Source organism: Nyctereutes procyonoides, unplaced genomic scaffold, assembly GCF_905146905.1.
Source record: "Nyctereutes procyonoides isolate TBG_1078 unplaced genomic scaffold, NYPRO_anot_genome, whole genome shotgun sequence".
Classification (NCBI taxonomy): Eukaryota; Metazoa; Chordata; class Mammalia; order Carnivora; family Canidae; genus Nyctereutes; species Nyctereutes procyonoides.
In genome coordinates, this window is record NW_026575023.1 from 3,745,743 (window position 1) to 3,762,994 (window position 17,252).

The 17,252-nt window shown below is 36.1% G+C and overlaps 1 pseudogene; it reads right to left on the reverse strand.

Moving 5' to 3' along the window:
* Positions 1 to 4: 4 nt before the first annotated feature.
* Positions 5 to 13,638, reverse strand: LOC129521214 (ubiquitin-conjugating enzyme E2 D2-like; annotated as a pseudogene).
* Positions 13,639 to 17,252: the final 3,614 nt, after the last annotated feature.

The following is a 17,252-nucleotide window of genomic DNA, read 5'->3' on the forward strand; positions in this document are numbered from 1 at the left end:
GACCTCAATACCCCCTAGCTGCTACTGCCACCTGCAAGGCCTCTGTAGCCTTGGCCATAGAACCTCCTGCAGTCTGCAGATTTGGCTTATGCTGATTGAGCTGCACAGAGGCTATATCACTGTGTATTCCCAGGAACAAAGATACTACACTCTGCACATCCAGTGGCTTTTCAGCAACCTTCAGGTGAAAGTCTTTCCCCAAAAAACTCCAAAAATGCTGAGAAAGTGACTGCAACCTCTAATGCACAGATATCAATACAAACCATCAGAAAGATGAAAAAGGACACACGACACCACCAAAGGAACACAGTTTTTCAGTAATCTCAGAGAAATGGAGATCTGAAACAATTATTAGGGGGAAAAAACAGGGACGCCAGTGTGGCTCAGTGGTTGAGCATCTGCCTTCAGCTCAGGGTGTGATCCTGGAGTCCCAGGATTGAGTCCCCCATTGGGCTCCCTGTAGGGAACCCGCTTCTTCCTCTGCTTCTGTCTCTGCCTCTCTCTGTGTGTCTCTCATGAATAAATAAATAAAATCTTAAAGAAAATACAACAAAATCATTATTTTAAGGAACCTCAGTGAGATTTAAGAGAACACAAATAAATGATTCAATGAAATCAGGAAAACTGCATAAACAGAATGAGAAGTTGAACAATGCAGTAGAAATCATAAAAAAAATTCTGGAACTGAAGAACACAATGAATACAATGAAAAGCAATAGAGAGCTTCAATATCAGGCGCAATCAAACAGAAAAAAATCATCTATGAAGACAGATGTCTGGATATTATCTAGTCAGAGGAGAAAAAAGAAAATAAGAATGAAAAGTAGTGAAGAGTGTACATGGAACTTTCTCCAGAATAGACCACGTACTGGGTCACAAATCTGGTCTCAACTGATACCAAAAGATTGGGATTGCCCCCTACATATTTTCAGATCACAGTGCTTTGAAACTAGAACTCAATCACAAGAAGAAATTTGGAAGAAACTCAAAAACATGGAGGTTAAAAAGCATCCTACTAAAAGATGAATGAGTCAACCAGGAAATTAGAGAAAAATTAAAAAGATTCATGGAAACTAATGAAAATGAAGATACATCCATTCAAAATCTTTGGGATATAGCAGAAGTGGTCCTAAGAGGGAAATACATCGTAATACAAGCCTCCCTCAAAAAATCGGGAAAAACTCAAATACACTAGCTAACCTTGCACCTAAAGGAACTGGAGAACAGCAAGTAAAACCTACACCAGGCAGAAGGGTGATAATAAAGTTTGGAGCAGAACTCAATGAAATAGAGACCAGAAGAACTGTAGAACAGGTCAACAAAACCAGGAGTTGGTTCTTTGAAAGAATTAATAAGATAGATAAACCCCTAGCCAGCCTTATTAAAAAGAAAAGATGCAATAAAATCACGAATGAAAGAGGAGAGATCACAACCAATACCAAGGAAATACAATATTTTAAAAACGTTTTATGAGCAGCTATATGTCAACAAAATACAGCATCCATTCCTGATCAAAACTCTTAAAAGTGTAGGGATAGAGGGAACATCCCTCAATATTTTAAAAGCCATTAATGAAAAGCCCACAGCAAGTATCATTCTCAATGGGGAAGCACTGGGAGCCTTTCCCCTAAGATCAGGAACACGACAGGGATGTTCACTCTCACCACTTCTATTCAACATAGTACTAGAAGTCCTAGCCTCAGCAATCAGACCACAAAAAGATATAAAAGGCATTCAAATTGGCAACGAAGTAGTCAAACTCTCCCTCTTTGCAGATGACATGATACTGTACATAGAAACCCAAATGACTCCACCCCAAGATTGCTAGAACTCATACAGCAATTCGGCAGTGTGGCAGGATACAAAATCAATGCCCAGAAATCAGTGGCATTTTTACACACTAACAATGAGACTGAAGAAAGAGAAATTAAGGAGTCAATCCCATTTACAATTGCATCCAAAAGCATAAGGTACCTAGGAATAAACCTAATCAAAGAGGTAAAGGGTCTATACCCTAAAAACTATAGAACACTTCTGAAAGAAATTGAGGAGGACACACAGAGATGGAAAAATATTCCATGCTCATGGATTGGAAGAATTAATATTGTGGAAATGTCTATGCTACCCAGGGCAATGTACATGTTCAGTGCAATCCCTATCATGGACTTTCTTTAGAGAGTTGGAACAAATCATCTTAAGATTTGTGTGGAATCAGAAAAGACCCCGAACGGCCGGGGTCTTTATTGAAGAAGAAAACCAAAGTCAGGGGCATCACAATGCCAGATTTCAAGCTGTACTACAAAGCTGTAATCATCAAGACAGTGTGGTCCTGGCACAAAAACAGACAGATCAATGGAACAGAACAGAGAACCCAGAAGTGGACCCTCAACTCTATGGTCAACTAATATTTGACAAAGCAGGAAAGAATCCATAGACCATTTTCTTACACCATACACAAAGATAAACTCAAAACTGATGAAAGATCTAAATGTGAGACAAGAATTAATCAAAATCCTAGAGGAGAACACAGGCAACACCATTTTTGAACTTGGCCACAGTATGTACCTTCTTGCAAGATACATTTATGAAGGCACGGGAAACAGAAGCAAAAATGAACTATTGGGACTTAATCAGAATAAAAAGCTTCTGCACAGCAAAAGAAACAGTTAACAAAACTAAATTTGGAAGAAACTAAAAAACACAAGCTAACCCAAATGACATATCAGGCAAAAGGCTAGTATACAAGATCAATAAAGAACTTATTAAACTCAACAGCAAAGAAACAAACAATCCAATCATGAAATGGGCAAAAGACATGAAGAGAAATCTCTCAGAGGAAGACATAGACATGGCCAACAAGCACATGAAAAAATGCTCCACATCACTTGCCATCAGGGAAATACAAATCAAAACCAGAATGAGATACCACCTCACACCAGTGAGAATGGGGAAAATTAACAAGGCAGGAAACCACAAATGTTGGAGAGGACGCGGAGAAAAGGGAACCCTCTTACACTGTTGGTGGGAATGTGAACTGGTGCAGCCACTCTGGAAAACTGTGTGGAGGTTCCTCAAAGAGTTAAAAATAGACCTGCCCTACGACCCAGCAATTGCACTGCTGGGGACTTACCCCAAAGATACAGATGCAGTGAAATGGCAGGACACCTGCACCCCAATGTTCATAGCAGCAATGTCCACAATAGCCAAATTGTGGAAGGAGCCTCGGTGTCCATTGAAAGATGAGTGGATAAAGAAGATGTGGTGTATATATAGATAGAGAGATAACAATATCTATAACAATATCTATCTATCTACCATCTATCTATCTATCTATCTATCTATCATCTATCCAATGGAATATTACTCATCCATTAGAAATGACAAATACCCACCATTTGCTTCAACATGGATAGAACTGGAGGTTATCATGCTGAGTCAATCGGAGAAGGACAATCATCATATGATTTATGCATATGGGGAATATAAGGTATAGTGAAAGGGATTATAAGGGAAACTGAGTGGGAAAAATTTGAGAGGGTGACAAAACATGAGAGACTCCTAACTCTGAGAAACAAACAAAGATGTAGTGGAAGGGGAGGCGGGCAGTGCAATGGGACAACTGGGTGATGGGCACTGAGGAAGGCACTTGATGGGATGGGCACTGGGTGTTATATGTTGGCAAATCAAACTTCAATAAAAAATAATCTTAAATAAAAAAGAAAGAAAAGTAGTGAAGAAAGCTTATGTGAATTGTAGGCACTACCAAGGAAGCAATATTCACATTATGAGAATCCCAGAAGAAGAGAGAGAGATGGGCAGAAAATTTATTTGAAGGAATAATGGCTGAAAATTTCCCAAATCTGGGAAAATATATGGCCATTCAAGTACATGAAGCTCAAATATCCTCAAGCAGATTTAACACAAAGAGGTAGGTCTTCATTGAAAACCTTATAATAAAGCTCTCAAAAATTAAAGACAGAGATCATTTTGTAAAACAGCAAGAGAACAAGGGAACCTCATAAGACCATTAGCAGACCAGAAGAGAGTAGTGATATAGTCCAAGTGTCCAAAGAAGAAAACTGCTCACCAAGAATGCTTTACCCAAAAACTTGTCTTTCAGAAATGAGATAAAGACTTTCCATGACAAACAAAAGCTGAGGGATTTTATTACCACTATACCTCTCTAAGAAGAGATGCTAAAGGGAGTTCTTCAAGCTGAAATGAAAGCACACTAATTAGTAACATGAAAACATACAATTCACTGGTAAAAGTAAATATATAATCATACTCAAAATACTCTAATATGGGCAGCCCCAGTAGCACAGTATTGGAGCACTTAATATATTGAACAGCCATAATATGAAGGGAAAAATAGAGAGCAATGCAATAATAATGAGGGATTTTGGTAGCCAACCTATAACCACAGAAATCATCCAGGCATAAAGTCAAAAAGGGAATTATCGACTATACTGGACTATACTTTAGAACTATACTTTAGAACAAATGGAACTAACAGATATATACCGAACATAACCATCCAACAGCAAATATACATTCCTCTCAAACACATGTGAGATATTCTCCAGGATAGATCATGTGATAGGTCACAAAACAAGTCTTAGCAAATTTAAGAAGATTCAAATCAAACCATTATCTTTTGCAAACACAATGGTATGAAACAAGAAATCAATAAAAGGAGAAAAAAACTGCAAAATTCACCAATAAGTGCAAATTAAATAGCACACCCCAGAACAACCAATGGGTTGAAGAAGAAAAGGAAAATAAAAAATATCTTCAAATAAATGAAAATAAAAACATAAAATGCTGGGAGCCTAGGTGGCTCTGTTGATTAAGTGGCTGACTCTTTGTTTCAGCTCAGGTCATGATCTCATGGGTCATGAGACTGATTCCTGCAATGGGCTCTGTGCTCAGCAGGGAGTTTACTTGAATGTTCTCTTCCTCTGCCTCTCTGTCCTCCTTCGAATAAATACATAAATCGTAAAAAAACCCATAAAACTTATGGGATAATGCAAAAACAACACTAAGAGGGTAATTTATATCAATAAATGCCCATAGTAAGAAAAAAAGCTCAAATAACCTAACTTTATACCTGCAGGAATTAAAAAGAAGAAACTAAGCCCAAAGTTAGTTGACGAAAATACCAAAGATCAGAGCAAAATAAATGAAATAGAGACCAGAAAAACAATACAAAATCAATAAAAGTAGAGCTGGTGTTTTGAAAAGATAACATCGACAAATCTTCAGCAAAAAGAGGATAAAATTGTAAAGAAAAGGAGACATTACAACTGATACTACAGAAATACAAAGGATCATAAAAACCTACTTTAAACAATTACATACCAACAAATCAGATAACTTAGAAGAAATGGTAATTTTCTAGAAACATACAACTAACTATAACTGAATTATGAAGCAACATAAAACCTGAACAGACCAATAATTAGAAAAATTGAATTGCTAATACAAATCTCCCAAGAAAAGCCCAGGACCAGATTATTTCTGGGTGAATTCTGTCAAAGATTTAAAAATATTTTTACCAGATCTTCTCAAACTCTTCCAAAAAACAAAAGAGGAGAGATAACTTCCAAACTCATGTTATAAAGCCAGCATTATCTTGATACTGAAGCTCAATACGGACTCTATAAGAAAACAAAATGATAGACCAGTATCTCTGATGATCATAGATCAAAAATCCTCAACAAAATGCTATATACCCTATACAAAAATTAACTCAAAGTGGATTGAAGGCTTAAATGTGAGATCTGAAGCCATAAAACATCTAGGAGGGAAACAGGAAAAAACTTCTTGACTTCGATCTTGGCAATGATCTTTTTAATTTAATTTAATTTAATATTTATTTTTTTGTATATTTTTCTTATTGGAGTTCGATTTGCCGACATATAGCATAACACCCAGTGCTCATCCCGTCAAGTGCTCCTCTGAAGTGCCCATCACCCAGTCACTACCCCTTGTTCATTTCCCAGAGTTAGGAGTCTCTCATGTTCATCTCCCTCTCTGATTTTTCCCACTCATTTTCTCTCCTTTCCCCTTTATTCCGCTTCACTATTTTTTATATTCCCCAAATGAATGAGACCATATAATGTTTTTCCTTTTCTGATGGACTTACTTCACTCAGCCTAGTCCCCTCCAGTTCCATCCACGTTGAAGCAAATGGTGGGTATTTGTCGTTTCTAATGTCTGAGTAATATTCCATTGTATACGTAGACCACATCTTCTTTATCCATCATCTTTCGATGGACACCGAGGCTCCTTCCACAGTTTGGCTATTGTGGACATTGCTGCTAGAAACATTGGGGTGCAGGTGTCCTGCCATTTCACTGCATCTGTATCTTTGGGGTAAGTCCCCAGCAGTACAATTGCTGGGTCATAGGGAAGTTCTATTTTTAACTCCACACAGTTTTCCAGAGTGGCTGCACCAGTTCACACCCCCCCAACAGTGCAAGAGGATTTCCCCTTTCTCCACATCCTCTCCAACATTGTTTCCTGTCTTGTTAATTTTCACTATTCTCTCTGGTGTGAGGTGGTATCTCATTGTGGTTTTGATTTTTTTTTCCCTGATGGCAAGTGATGTGGAGCATTTTTTCATGTGCTTGTTGGCCATGTCTATGTCTTCCTCTGTGAAATTTCTATTCAGGTCTTTTGGGTCTTGGCAATGATCTTGTATAAGATATTGAAAGCAGAGGCAACAAAAGGTAAATTAAACAAGTCTACATCAAACTAAAGATCTTGTACACAGCAAAGGAAACAATAAAAAAAATTGAAAAGGCAATCTACAGAATGGAAGAAAATACTTGCAAATCATATATTGGATAAGGGATTAATGTCCATAATATCTAAAGAACTCATACAAATCAATAGCAAAAGAAGCAAATAATCTAATTAAAAATGGGCAAAGGACCTGAACAGACATTTTCCCAAAGAAGACATGAATTGCCAAGAAGCATGAAAATGTGGTCAACATCATGAACCATTAGGGAAATGCAAATCAACTCACAATAAGGTATCACCTTGCACTTGTTAATAGAGCTGTTTTCAAAAAGATGACATTTAAAAGTCAGGACGTGGAGAAAAGGGAACTCATATAGTTTTGGTGGGAATTTAAATTGGTACATCCATTTAAGAAAACTATCAAGTTCCTCAAAAAATTAAATGTTAAGATACCATATGATCGAGTAATCTCACTTGGAGGTATATATCAAAATGAAATGAAATCACCATTTCAAAGAGATGTATGAACCTCCATATTTATTGTAGCATTATTCATACAAGTCAAGATATAGAGCCAACCCAATTGTTCTTTGGCAAATGAATAGGTAAAGAAGAAAATGTGGTACTTACACAAAGAAATGTCATTCGGCCGTAAAAAAGAAGAAAATTCTTCCATTTGCCAAAAGTCAACATGGATATATTTGGAGGACAATATGATAAAGGAAATATGTCAGGGAGAGAAAGATAGGGTTTATATCACTTATGTGTGGAATCTTTAAAAAAACAAGCGGACTTTTTAGAAACAAGAGAATAGTAGTTGTCAAATGCTTGAGGGGAAGAGAAAATAGAAAAATGTAGGTCAAAGGGTAAACTTTTATATAGGGAGAGTAAGTCAATATAATACGCAGTGTATGACTGTAGTTAATAATACAATATTGTATAGTTGAAAGTTGCTGAGGATGGATCTTAAGCATTTCACACAGACACACACACACACATACAGCTTTAATGATGTGATGAATGTGTTAATTACCTTGATCATGGTAATTATTCCACAATATAAATATCAATTTATCATGCTGCATATATATATATATATACACACACACACACACAAACACACATATATATGCACACACATAATTGTATTTTTCAATTATTTCTGAGTAAAGTTGGGAAAAAAGAATTAGAAATAATTATACACCTGAATCACAATTTCTTGGATATCAATATTCAGACATTTCTGGGTTTTTTTTTAGACTTAGACTTTGTTGATATGCAATTCACTTACCATACAATTGGCCAGTTAAAAAATGCATAATTCAGTGGTTCATAGTATATTTGCAGAATTGAGCAACCATGAGAATAATCAATATTATATCACTTTCATCATTCCTTAAAGAAAACCTATAATCTTTAGCCATTACTCACCAACTTCGCGTTCCTCCAGCCATAGGCAACAATGAATTTATTATTTCTACAGACTTGCCTATTCTAGGCACTTCATGTAAATGAAATCATACAATATGTGGTTGTGACCTGCTTCTTTAAATTAGCAAAATATTTTAAAGGTTTATCTCTGTTGTACCATGAATCAGGACTTCATTCCTTTTTATTGTCAAATAATATTATATAGGATAGATGTACTACAGATTGTTTATTAGTTGGTAAACATTTGTGTTTCTTTTTTCTGATTTTTGGCCATTAATAATGTTTAGTCACATTAATGTACAAGTTTTGTGTAGGAATATCTTTTTCATAGATATATACTGGTTTGAGGTGGGGGGGAGTCCAACTTCATTATTTTACATGTGGATAATTAATTTTTCCAGAAGAATTTATTCTGGATTATAAACTTGTTTCCATTGATCTATATGTCTATCTCTTTGCCTGTAACATGCTCTCTTGAGTACTGTTGATTGATAGTTGGCTTTGAAATCAGGAAGCAACTAGATCTTCTTTAATTTCCTTTCACAATATTTTAGAGTGTGCAACAATATGAGTTTTGAATTTCTTTTGTTAACTTTATTTGTATTTTATTCTTCTTGATTGTATTGTAAATGGAATTGTTTTCTGAATTTCATTTTGGAGTGGTCATTGCAAATGAAGTTGATTTCTATATATTGATCTTGTATCCTGAAAACTTGCTTAATTTGTGTTTTGATCTAATAGTGGCAGTCTTTAGATTTTCTCTATGTAAGATCATGTCATTTGACAATAGAGATAGTTTTATTTCTTCCTTTTAAATTAGGAATCATTTTACTTCTCATTCTTTTCTAATGTCTTAGGAAGTACCTACATAACACATTGATCAGAAGTGGAGAGTGGCTTTCCTTATCTTTTTTTTTTTTTCTTATCTAAGAAAGGAAAATATTTAAATCATTCACCATTAAGTATAATGTTGGCAAGAGTTTTCGGTAGATGCTTTCTTTCATTTGAGGAAGTTCACTTCTATTCCTAGTTTACTGAGTATTCTAATCAGGAAAGATGCTGGAGTTCATAAAATAACAGTAAATTTGTTTGCATTTATTGAGATGATCATGCAATTTTGGCTTTTATGCTATTGTATGTGGTATTATATTAATTGATTTTTCAGATATTACCACAACTTTTCATTCCTGGGATTAATTCTACTTTTTTTGTGTGTGTATAATTCTTTTTATATGGTTAAGGATTTTGTTTGTTAGCATTTTGTTGTACATTCATAAGGAATGTTGGTTTGTAGTTTTCTTGTGATGTCATTGTTTGGTCTTAGTATCATGTTTTGTTGAATGTGTTTTCTCCTCTTGTATTTTTTGCAGGATTTTTAAAAAGAATATTAAGGAACACCTGGGTGGCTCTGTGGTTGAGCATCCGCCTTCAGCTCAGGGCATGATTCCAGTCCTGGGAATGGGTCCCACACTAGGCCTCCCCACAGGGAGCCTGCTTCTCCCTCTGCCTAAGTCTCTGCATCTCTCTCTGCGTCTCTCGTGAATACATAAAATCTTAAAAAATAAAAAGTATTAATTTTTCTTTTAATTCTTGGTAGAAACATTCAGTGAATCCATCTGGCCCTGGACTTTTCCTTGTGGTAGTTTTTTTTTTTTTTTATTACTAATTCAATCTCTCTTTTTGTTGTTGTTATGGGTCTATACAGATTTTCTCTTTCTACTTGAGTTCATTTCATAGTTCTTGTCTTTCTAGTGATTTGTCCATTTCACCTAGGTACCTCATTTGTTGGCATACAATTTATGTTAATATTCTCTTATCCTTTTTATTTGCCTAAGGTTGGTAGTAATATCTCCAGTCTCATTTCTTATTTTAGAAATGTGAGACTTCTCTTTTTTTGGGTGTCCTTCTAGCTAAAGGTTTATTAATTTTGTTGATATTTGGGAAAAAAAACAAATTTTGGTTCAGTTATTTTGCTTTATTGTTATTCTCTATTTTTTGGTATCTCAGCTCTAATCTTTGTTATTTTCTTTCTTCTACTAGCTTTGGGTTTTGTTTGCTCTTTTTCCCCTAGTTTCTATGTTTTTAAAATCTGTTTTCCAGTTTTACTGCAATATATTGGCATATAACACTATAAGGTATAAATTAATAATTTGGCATATGTATATATTGTGAATTGATCACTGTAAGTTTAGTTAACATCATCACCTCATACAGGTATAATTTTTTTCTTGTAATGAGAACTTTTAAGATCTACTCTCTTAACAGCTTTTATTTTTATTTATTTATTTTTTTAATTTTTATTTATTTATGATAGTCACAGAGAGAGAGAGAGAGAGAGAGAGAGAGAGAGAGAGGCAGAGACACAGGCAGAGGGAGAAGCAGGCTCCATGCACCAGCAGCCTGACGTGGGATTCGATCCCGGGTCTCCAGGATCGCGCCCTGGGCCAAAGGCAGGCGCCAAACCACTGTGCCACCCAGGGATCCCTCTTAACAGCTTTTAAATATACAATAATAAAATATCATTAATTATAGTCCATATGCTTACTTATGTTATAAATAAGTTTATACTTTTTGACCACCTTTACCCATTTCCCCCCAATTCCAGCTCTGGCAACCACCAATCTGTTCTCCATTGCTATGAGCTCAGCTTTTTTGATTTCACATGTAAATGAGATCACATAGTATTTGTCTTCTCTGATTTATTTCACTTAGTATCATGCCCTTGAAGTCCATTCATGTTGTCAAAAATGGCAGAATTTTTTTCTTTCTTATGACTGAATAATATTCACACACACACACACACATTTATTGAAGAGAGTGCCCATTCCCCACTGCATATTTTTGCCTGTTTTGTCTTAAGTTAATTGATCATATATGTGCGAGTTTATTTCTAGGCCCTCTATTCTCTTCCATTGACCTATGTTTTTATGCCAATATTATACTGTTTTGGTCCCTATAGCTTTGTAATGTGATTTCAAATCAGGGAGTGTGATGCCTCTAGCTTTGTAGTTGTTTTTCAAGATTGTTTTCACTATTTGGGGTCTTTTGTGGTTTCATACAAATTTTAGGATTGTTTGTTCTATTTCTGTGAAAAATACTATTTTTTTAGGGATTGCATTGAATCTCTAGATTGCTTTGGGTAGCGTGGACATTCTAACAATGTTGGTTTTCCCAATACATGAGCATAAACTATCTTTCCAATTGAGTCTTCTTCAATTTCTTTCATCAATCTCTCTTTAGTTTTCAATTTATAGATCTCTCAGCTCCCTAGTTAAATGTATTTGAGTATTTTACTCTTTTTCTAAAAAAAAGATTTTTATTTATTTATTTCAGAGAGAGAGAGAGAGAGAGAGAGAGAGATAGTGAGTGTTAAACAAGGGAAGCAACAGGGATAAGCAGACTCCACACTGATGGAAGAGCCTGACACAGGGCTTGATCTCACAACCCTGAGATCATGACCTGAGCCAAAATCAAGATTCAGATGCTTTACTGACTGAGCCACCCAGACACCCCAGTATTTTATTCTTTTTGATGTAGTTATAGATGGGATTGCTTTCTTAATCTCTCTTTTTTTTTTTTTTTTTGCAGTTTTATGGCTTTACTAACACAAGTACAACATGCACATAAACTGTGTATTCACTTCCTTTGACTGTGTATCCTGGCATTGAGATTGGGGACTGATGGCCAGCTGGGCTGTTCTTTCCATGATTTTGTGGTTCTTGGAGGAGACATTGTGAGCAATCTCTGCACAGTAAGATTTGTTGTATATCAGCAGCACTTCAAGCTCCTTCATGACTAGGAACTTCTGGAAGTCACGGGCAGTAGTGCTTTGTTTTCTTGTTGCTCCCATAACTAGTGTTTGTCATCAAGATCTGGCACTTGAATCTTCTGTGCACCCTATTATCCTCCGTGTTTCTGCCAGTTGTGCTTCATTTTGACATACGGGTCTGACTGGTGCTGCTGGATGAATGTCTTTGTCCTCTTTTCAATGACCTTAGATTGGTCCTCTTTTTAATGATCTTGGGCTTCACCAGAGGTATGAGGGCAGCCATGATCTTGAGTAAGAGCTGGCTACTACCTTCTCCAGCAAAGCTTACAAAAAGTGCTTAACTTCTCCATCTGATAGTTGATGTTAGTGTATAGAAATGCAACTGATTTTTGCATATTGATTTTGTATACTGCAACTTTACTGACTTCCTTTATTCTAGTGGTTGTTTGTTTTGGTTTATGCAACTTTATTGAAGAACAATAAATCAATTACTAGCGGAGCTACTAGTTGATCACTCATCCATCAAAATCTTACATCATTTATTCAGTGCTATAATAAACAGTATATTGGAAGATAGATTAATTAATAGCTCCAAGCCTCCTAACAATTTAAATGAGAATTACAAAATGTTTGAGCCCTATTTTGGAATGCAAAGAGTGTTTGATTTCCAATTTCCATTCTCTGTAGAACAAGACAGGTCATTCTTTCATTGACATACATAAAATATATCACATATTCTGTTCTATAAATACAATACCAATTCTCTAGCCACATCAGTTATGAGCATAAAGTATATCATGTTAACCTCAAATCTCTAACAATGGAAGGCTTAAAAAAGTTTGGGTGCCAGAATAATGCTGCTTCCTTTGATGTGAAAACTAAGCATTCATCTCCCTCCCCCTCAGATGATTTCTTCAGCATGTTAGAACAGTGAGGAATGGTTTTAGTCTCATAACCAAGTTAAAGTAAAGACTTTGGCCACATAGTAAATATGCTCTATTTTTTAAAAAAAAATTCCGAATCTTGGGCAACTGTTCTTCATTTTCTAAAAGCAGTTATTGTCTAAAGCTGGAAGAACTTAAGTTTTCTCAGATGAGCATGTGAATGAATGAATGGAGGGAGGTAAACACAAAATAAAATTTAAAAAGATGAGGTCTGATAAGGGAGCAGCTGGATTAGAAAATAAAAAAAGGAACAGTAACTTAAAGTTTATTCCAGCTATAATGCAGGTTATTCTGACTTTAAGGTAGCATGACATGGCATACCTCTGAGTCCGCTCCTCAGATATTCTGTTGTACTTATCTCTGTTTTATAGATCCATGCAATTTCTGGTACTACAGGGTCATCTGGGTTTGGATCACATAGCAGTGAACAAATGGATAAAAGAACTTGAGAAACAGTTAAAGCAGGAGACCACTGTGATCTTAGAATATTGAGACAAATGCTACCATTATTGTTAATACCTGATGAATAAATTCTTGTAAATGCAACCATAGGTGTTTGAAGGGGTAATCTATAGGAAAAGGAATTGTCAAAAAGAATACACTGCCTTGATATGAGCTGTCATTAGGTTCCATAATTGTTACTTGCCAATGAAACATATAATCCCCAACTGGATCTGCAGAACATTCTGATGGTGGATCATGGGCCAAATCATTAAATTCCTTACTAATCGATTTCAGTGCCATAGTCTGTGCTTTTCATCTGGCTCCTCAGATGTATACTCGGTGTATACTCAAAGGTGTATACTCAAAGGTCCGGCCAAAACTCTTGATTGTCCGGGCAGCAGGAAGGATTGCCATTTCATCTCACACTGGCTCAGCCAGACACAAAGAGGCCTGGTCCTAACTCAGGCTGCAGCCTCAGTCTCCTCCCTGTGGGGAAGCTGGTGTCTCCCCATAAGGGTTCATTCTCATGACACAGTCCTAGTAATTGGTTTTTGTTTTTTCATGGAGTCTTTATAGTTTTCTATATATAATATTATGTCACCTGCAAATCGAGACAGTCTTAATTCTTCCTTTCCAATTTGACTGATTTTATTTTTTCTTGCCTGATGCTCTGGGAAGGATTGCCAGCCAGTATTGTGTTAAATACAAGTGGCAAGAATGGATATCCTTGTCTTACTCCTGATCTTAGAGGGAAAGCTTTCAGCTTTTTACCTTTGGAATGTCATCTTATCTATGAGATTGCCATATATGGCTTTTATTAGGTTGAGGTGTTTTCTCTCTATACCTACTTTGTTGGGAGTTTATATCATATATGGATGTTGACTTTTTTCAGTTGTTTTTTCGTACATTTATTGAAATGATCATATGACTTTCATCTTTAATTTTGTTGAGGTGGTATATTACATTGACTGACTTGCAGATGTCGAACCACCTCTGGAATAAACCACACTTAATGATGGTGTGTGATTCTTTTAATACATTATTTTAATTTATTGTTAAATTCAGCTTGCTAATATTCTGTTGAGGATTTTAGCATCTGTGCTTATCAGGGATATTGGCCTGTGATTTTCTTTACATGTATGTTCTTGGTCTGGTTTTGGTTTCAGGTTAATGTGGGCCTCATAACATAAGTTTGGAACTGTTTTCTTTTATTTTTTTGGAAGAGTTTGAGAAGGATTGGTATTAATTTTTCTTTAAATGTTTGGTAGAATTTGCCAGTGAAGCTATCTGGTTCTAGACTTTTATTTGTTGGGAGATTTGATTACTGAATCAGTCTTCTTACTGATTGGTCAGTTCAGATTTTCTATTTCTTCATAATTTAGTCTCGGTGAGTTGTGTGTTTCCAGGAATTTTCCCATTTCTTTTAGGTTGTTCAAATTGCTGGCATGTACTTTTTCATGGTAGTCTCTTATGATCTGTCATATTTTTGTGGTATCAGTTATGTCTCTTCTTTCATTTCTAATTTTATTCATTTGAGCCCTTTCTCTTTTTTCTTCATAAGTCTAACCATAGGTTTTACATTTTGTTCATCCTTTCCAAAAAATGACACTTAGTTTCATTGATCTTTTCTATTGTCTTTTTGGTCTCTATTTATGCTCTGATCTTTATTATTTCCCTCCCTCTACTAATTTGGGTATAGTTATTCTTTTTCTAATTCGTTGAAGTATAAAATTGTTTTTGTTTTTGTTTTTTTTTAATTTGGGATCTTTCTTTTTAGGTTTATCCATATGGACTTCCCCCTAGAACTGCTTTTACTGCATCTTCTAAATTTTCTTACTTTGTGTTTTCATTTGTCTCAAGATATATTTTTTAAAGATTTTATTTATTTTTTCATGAGAGACACAGAGAGAGAAAGGCAGAGACAGGCAGAGGGAGAAGCAGCCTCCTTGCAGGGAACCTGACACGGGACTCGATTCCAGGACCCTGGGATCACGCCCTGAGCCAAAGGCAGACACTCAGTCGCTGAGCCACCCAGGCGACCCTGTCTCAAGATATTTTAAAATTTCTCTTTAATTTTTTCTTTGACATGTGGGCTGATTAATGCTGTATTGTTTGATCTCCACGTATTTGTGAATTTTCCAGTTTTCTTTTTTGAATTGATGTCTAGTTTCAGAACTATGTAAGGAAAAAACCTCAATCTTCTTCCTGTGTTTCTCTTTTACTCGTACACTACTACCATGCTCACAATACTTTTGACACTTCTGGCCACCAACTATGCATTTTTTTTTCCTACCACATCAAGCAATTCTCTGTGATACCACCTGGGTGTCCCTGAATTTAACTCGATTCTGACTAGCTACTGGAGGCAACATCACATCTCACAGATTGAAGGCTCTTGTCTCATGTGCCATTTCAGATGCCAATTATAAGTAGCACATCTTCTGGCTACCCACAACTTCTGTTCAACTTGGGTACAAATGGGAAGATTCTATGACCTCCTCCCCCTTGGATTTGATTATTTGCTAGAATAGCTAATAAAATTAAGGGAAACACTAAATTACACTTATCAATTTATTAAAGGATATGAACAGCCAAATAAAGATACATAACACAAGGTCTAGGAGGTTTTGGAGTATAGCAGATTCTATGTCAGTGAATTTGCGGTGTACCACCTGCAAATACATAAATATGTTCTCTAATCTGAAAGTTCTCTGAACACTGTATTTTGGGAATATTTATGAAGGCTTCCTTGCATGGGCATGATCAATATTTATTTCAATTCTAGCCTTTCCCCTCTCTAAAGAAGTGGAGGGTGAAGTTGAAAATTGTTAGCTTCAATTATGCTGTGGTTTTTCCAGCTACCCCTCTCCCCCAGTCATCCAGGAGAATTACCTCATTAGAATAAAAGATGCTTTTACTGCTCTTATCACTTAGGATTTTATAAGGGTTTTAGGAGCTCCATGTCGGGGATTAGGGTCACAGACAAAAGATGCTACTAGTGTACTTATCACTAAGGAATTCATAAGATTTTAGAAGCTCTTTGTTAGGAACTGGGAGCCAAGATCAATATATGTATTTCTTGTTATTTCACAATGCAACACTTCTTACACTTCTGGCCACCAAATCAGGGAAGTTGCTTGACATGATTTCAATTTTCTTAAATTTATTTAGATATTTTTGTGGCCTAACATATGATGTATTTGAAGAATATCTCAGAGCCAGGTGGTCAAATCTTATGCCTCCTGTGCAGCTGCCACAAGCCAGCATGCCAGACATGTGTACATTCTCATTCCAGTGAGACAGCGGTGATCTTGAAAATGGCACCCACTGGACGCTAGGGAGGATTAAAGTCTGTTGCTAGATGGTGCTAAATTTGAAACGAAATTCTTGGGCAGCAGCTTTTAAAGTATGCAAATGAGCCTTTTTCAGGAAAAAGGTAGATGGGCATTTCTGTCTGCTGCCTCTGTTGAACCATGAGGGGGCTAGCCAGTTAATAAGACCTTGCATGCATTATCAAAGACTGAACATGAGAGTGAAAGCAACAAGATGAACGTTTTTATATATTCTTATATATTTTTTAAATATTTAATTAATTATTTATTTATGATAGACGAAAGAGAGAGAGAGAGAGAGAGAGAGAGAGGCAGAGACACAGGAGGAGGGAAAAGCAGACTCCATTCCGGGAGCCCGACGTGGGACTTGAACCCGGGACTCCAGGATCATGCCCTGGACCAAAGGCAGGCGTCAAACCACTGCGCCACCCAAGGATCCCCCAGATGAATGTTTTTAAAGGTCAAGAAGAGAAAAGAGAATTTGGTCATGAAAACAAAGACTTTCATATAGTTCATTTTATATAGGATGCAGGTAGTGGTTGTCATATTTTAATTTCACAAACATTTCACTGAAAAATGAGT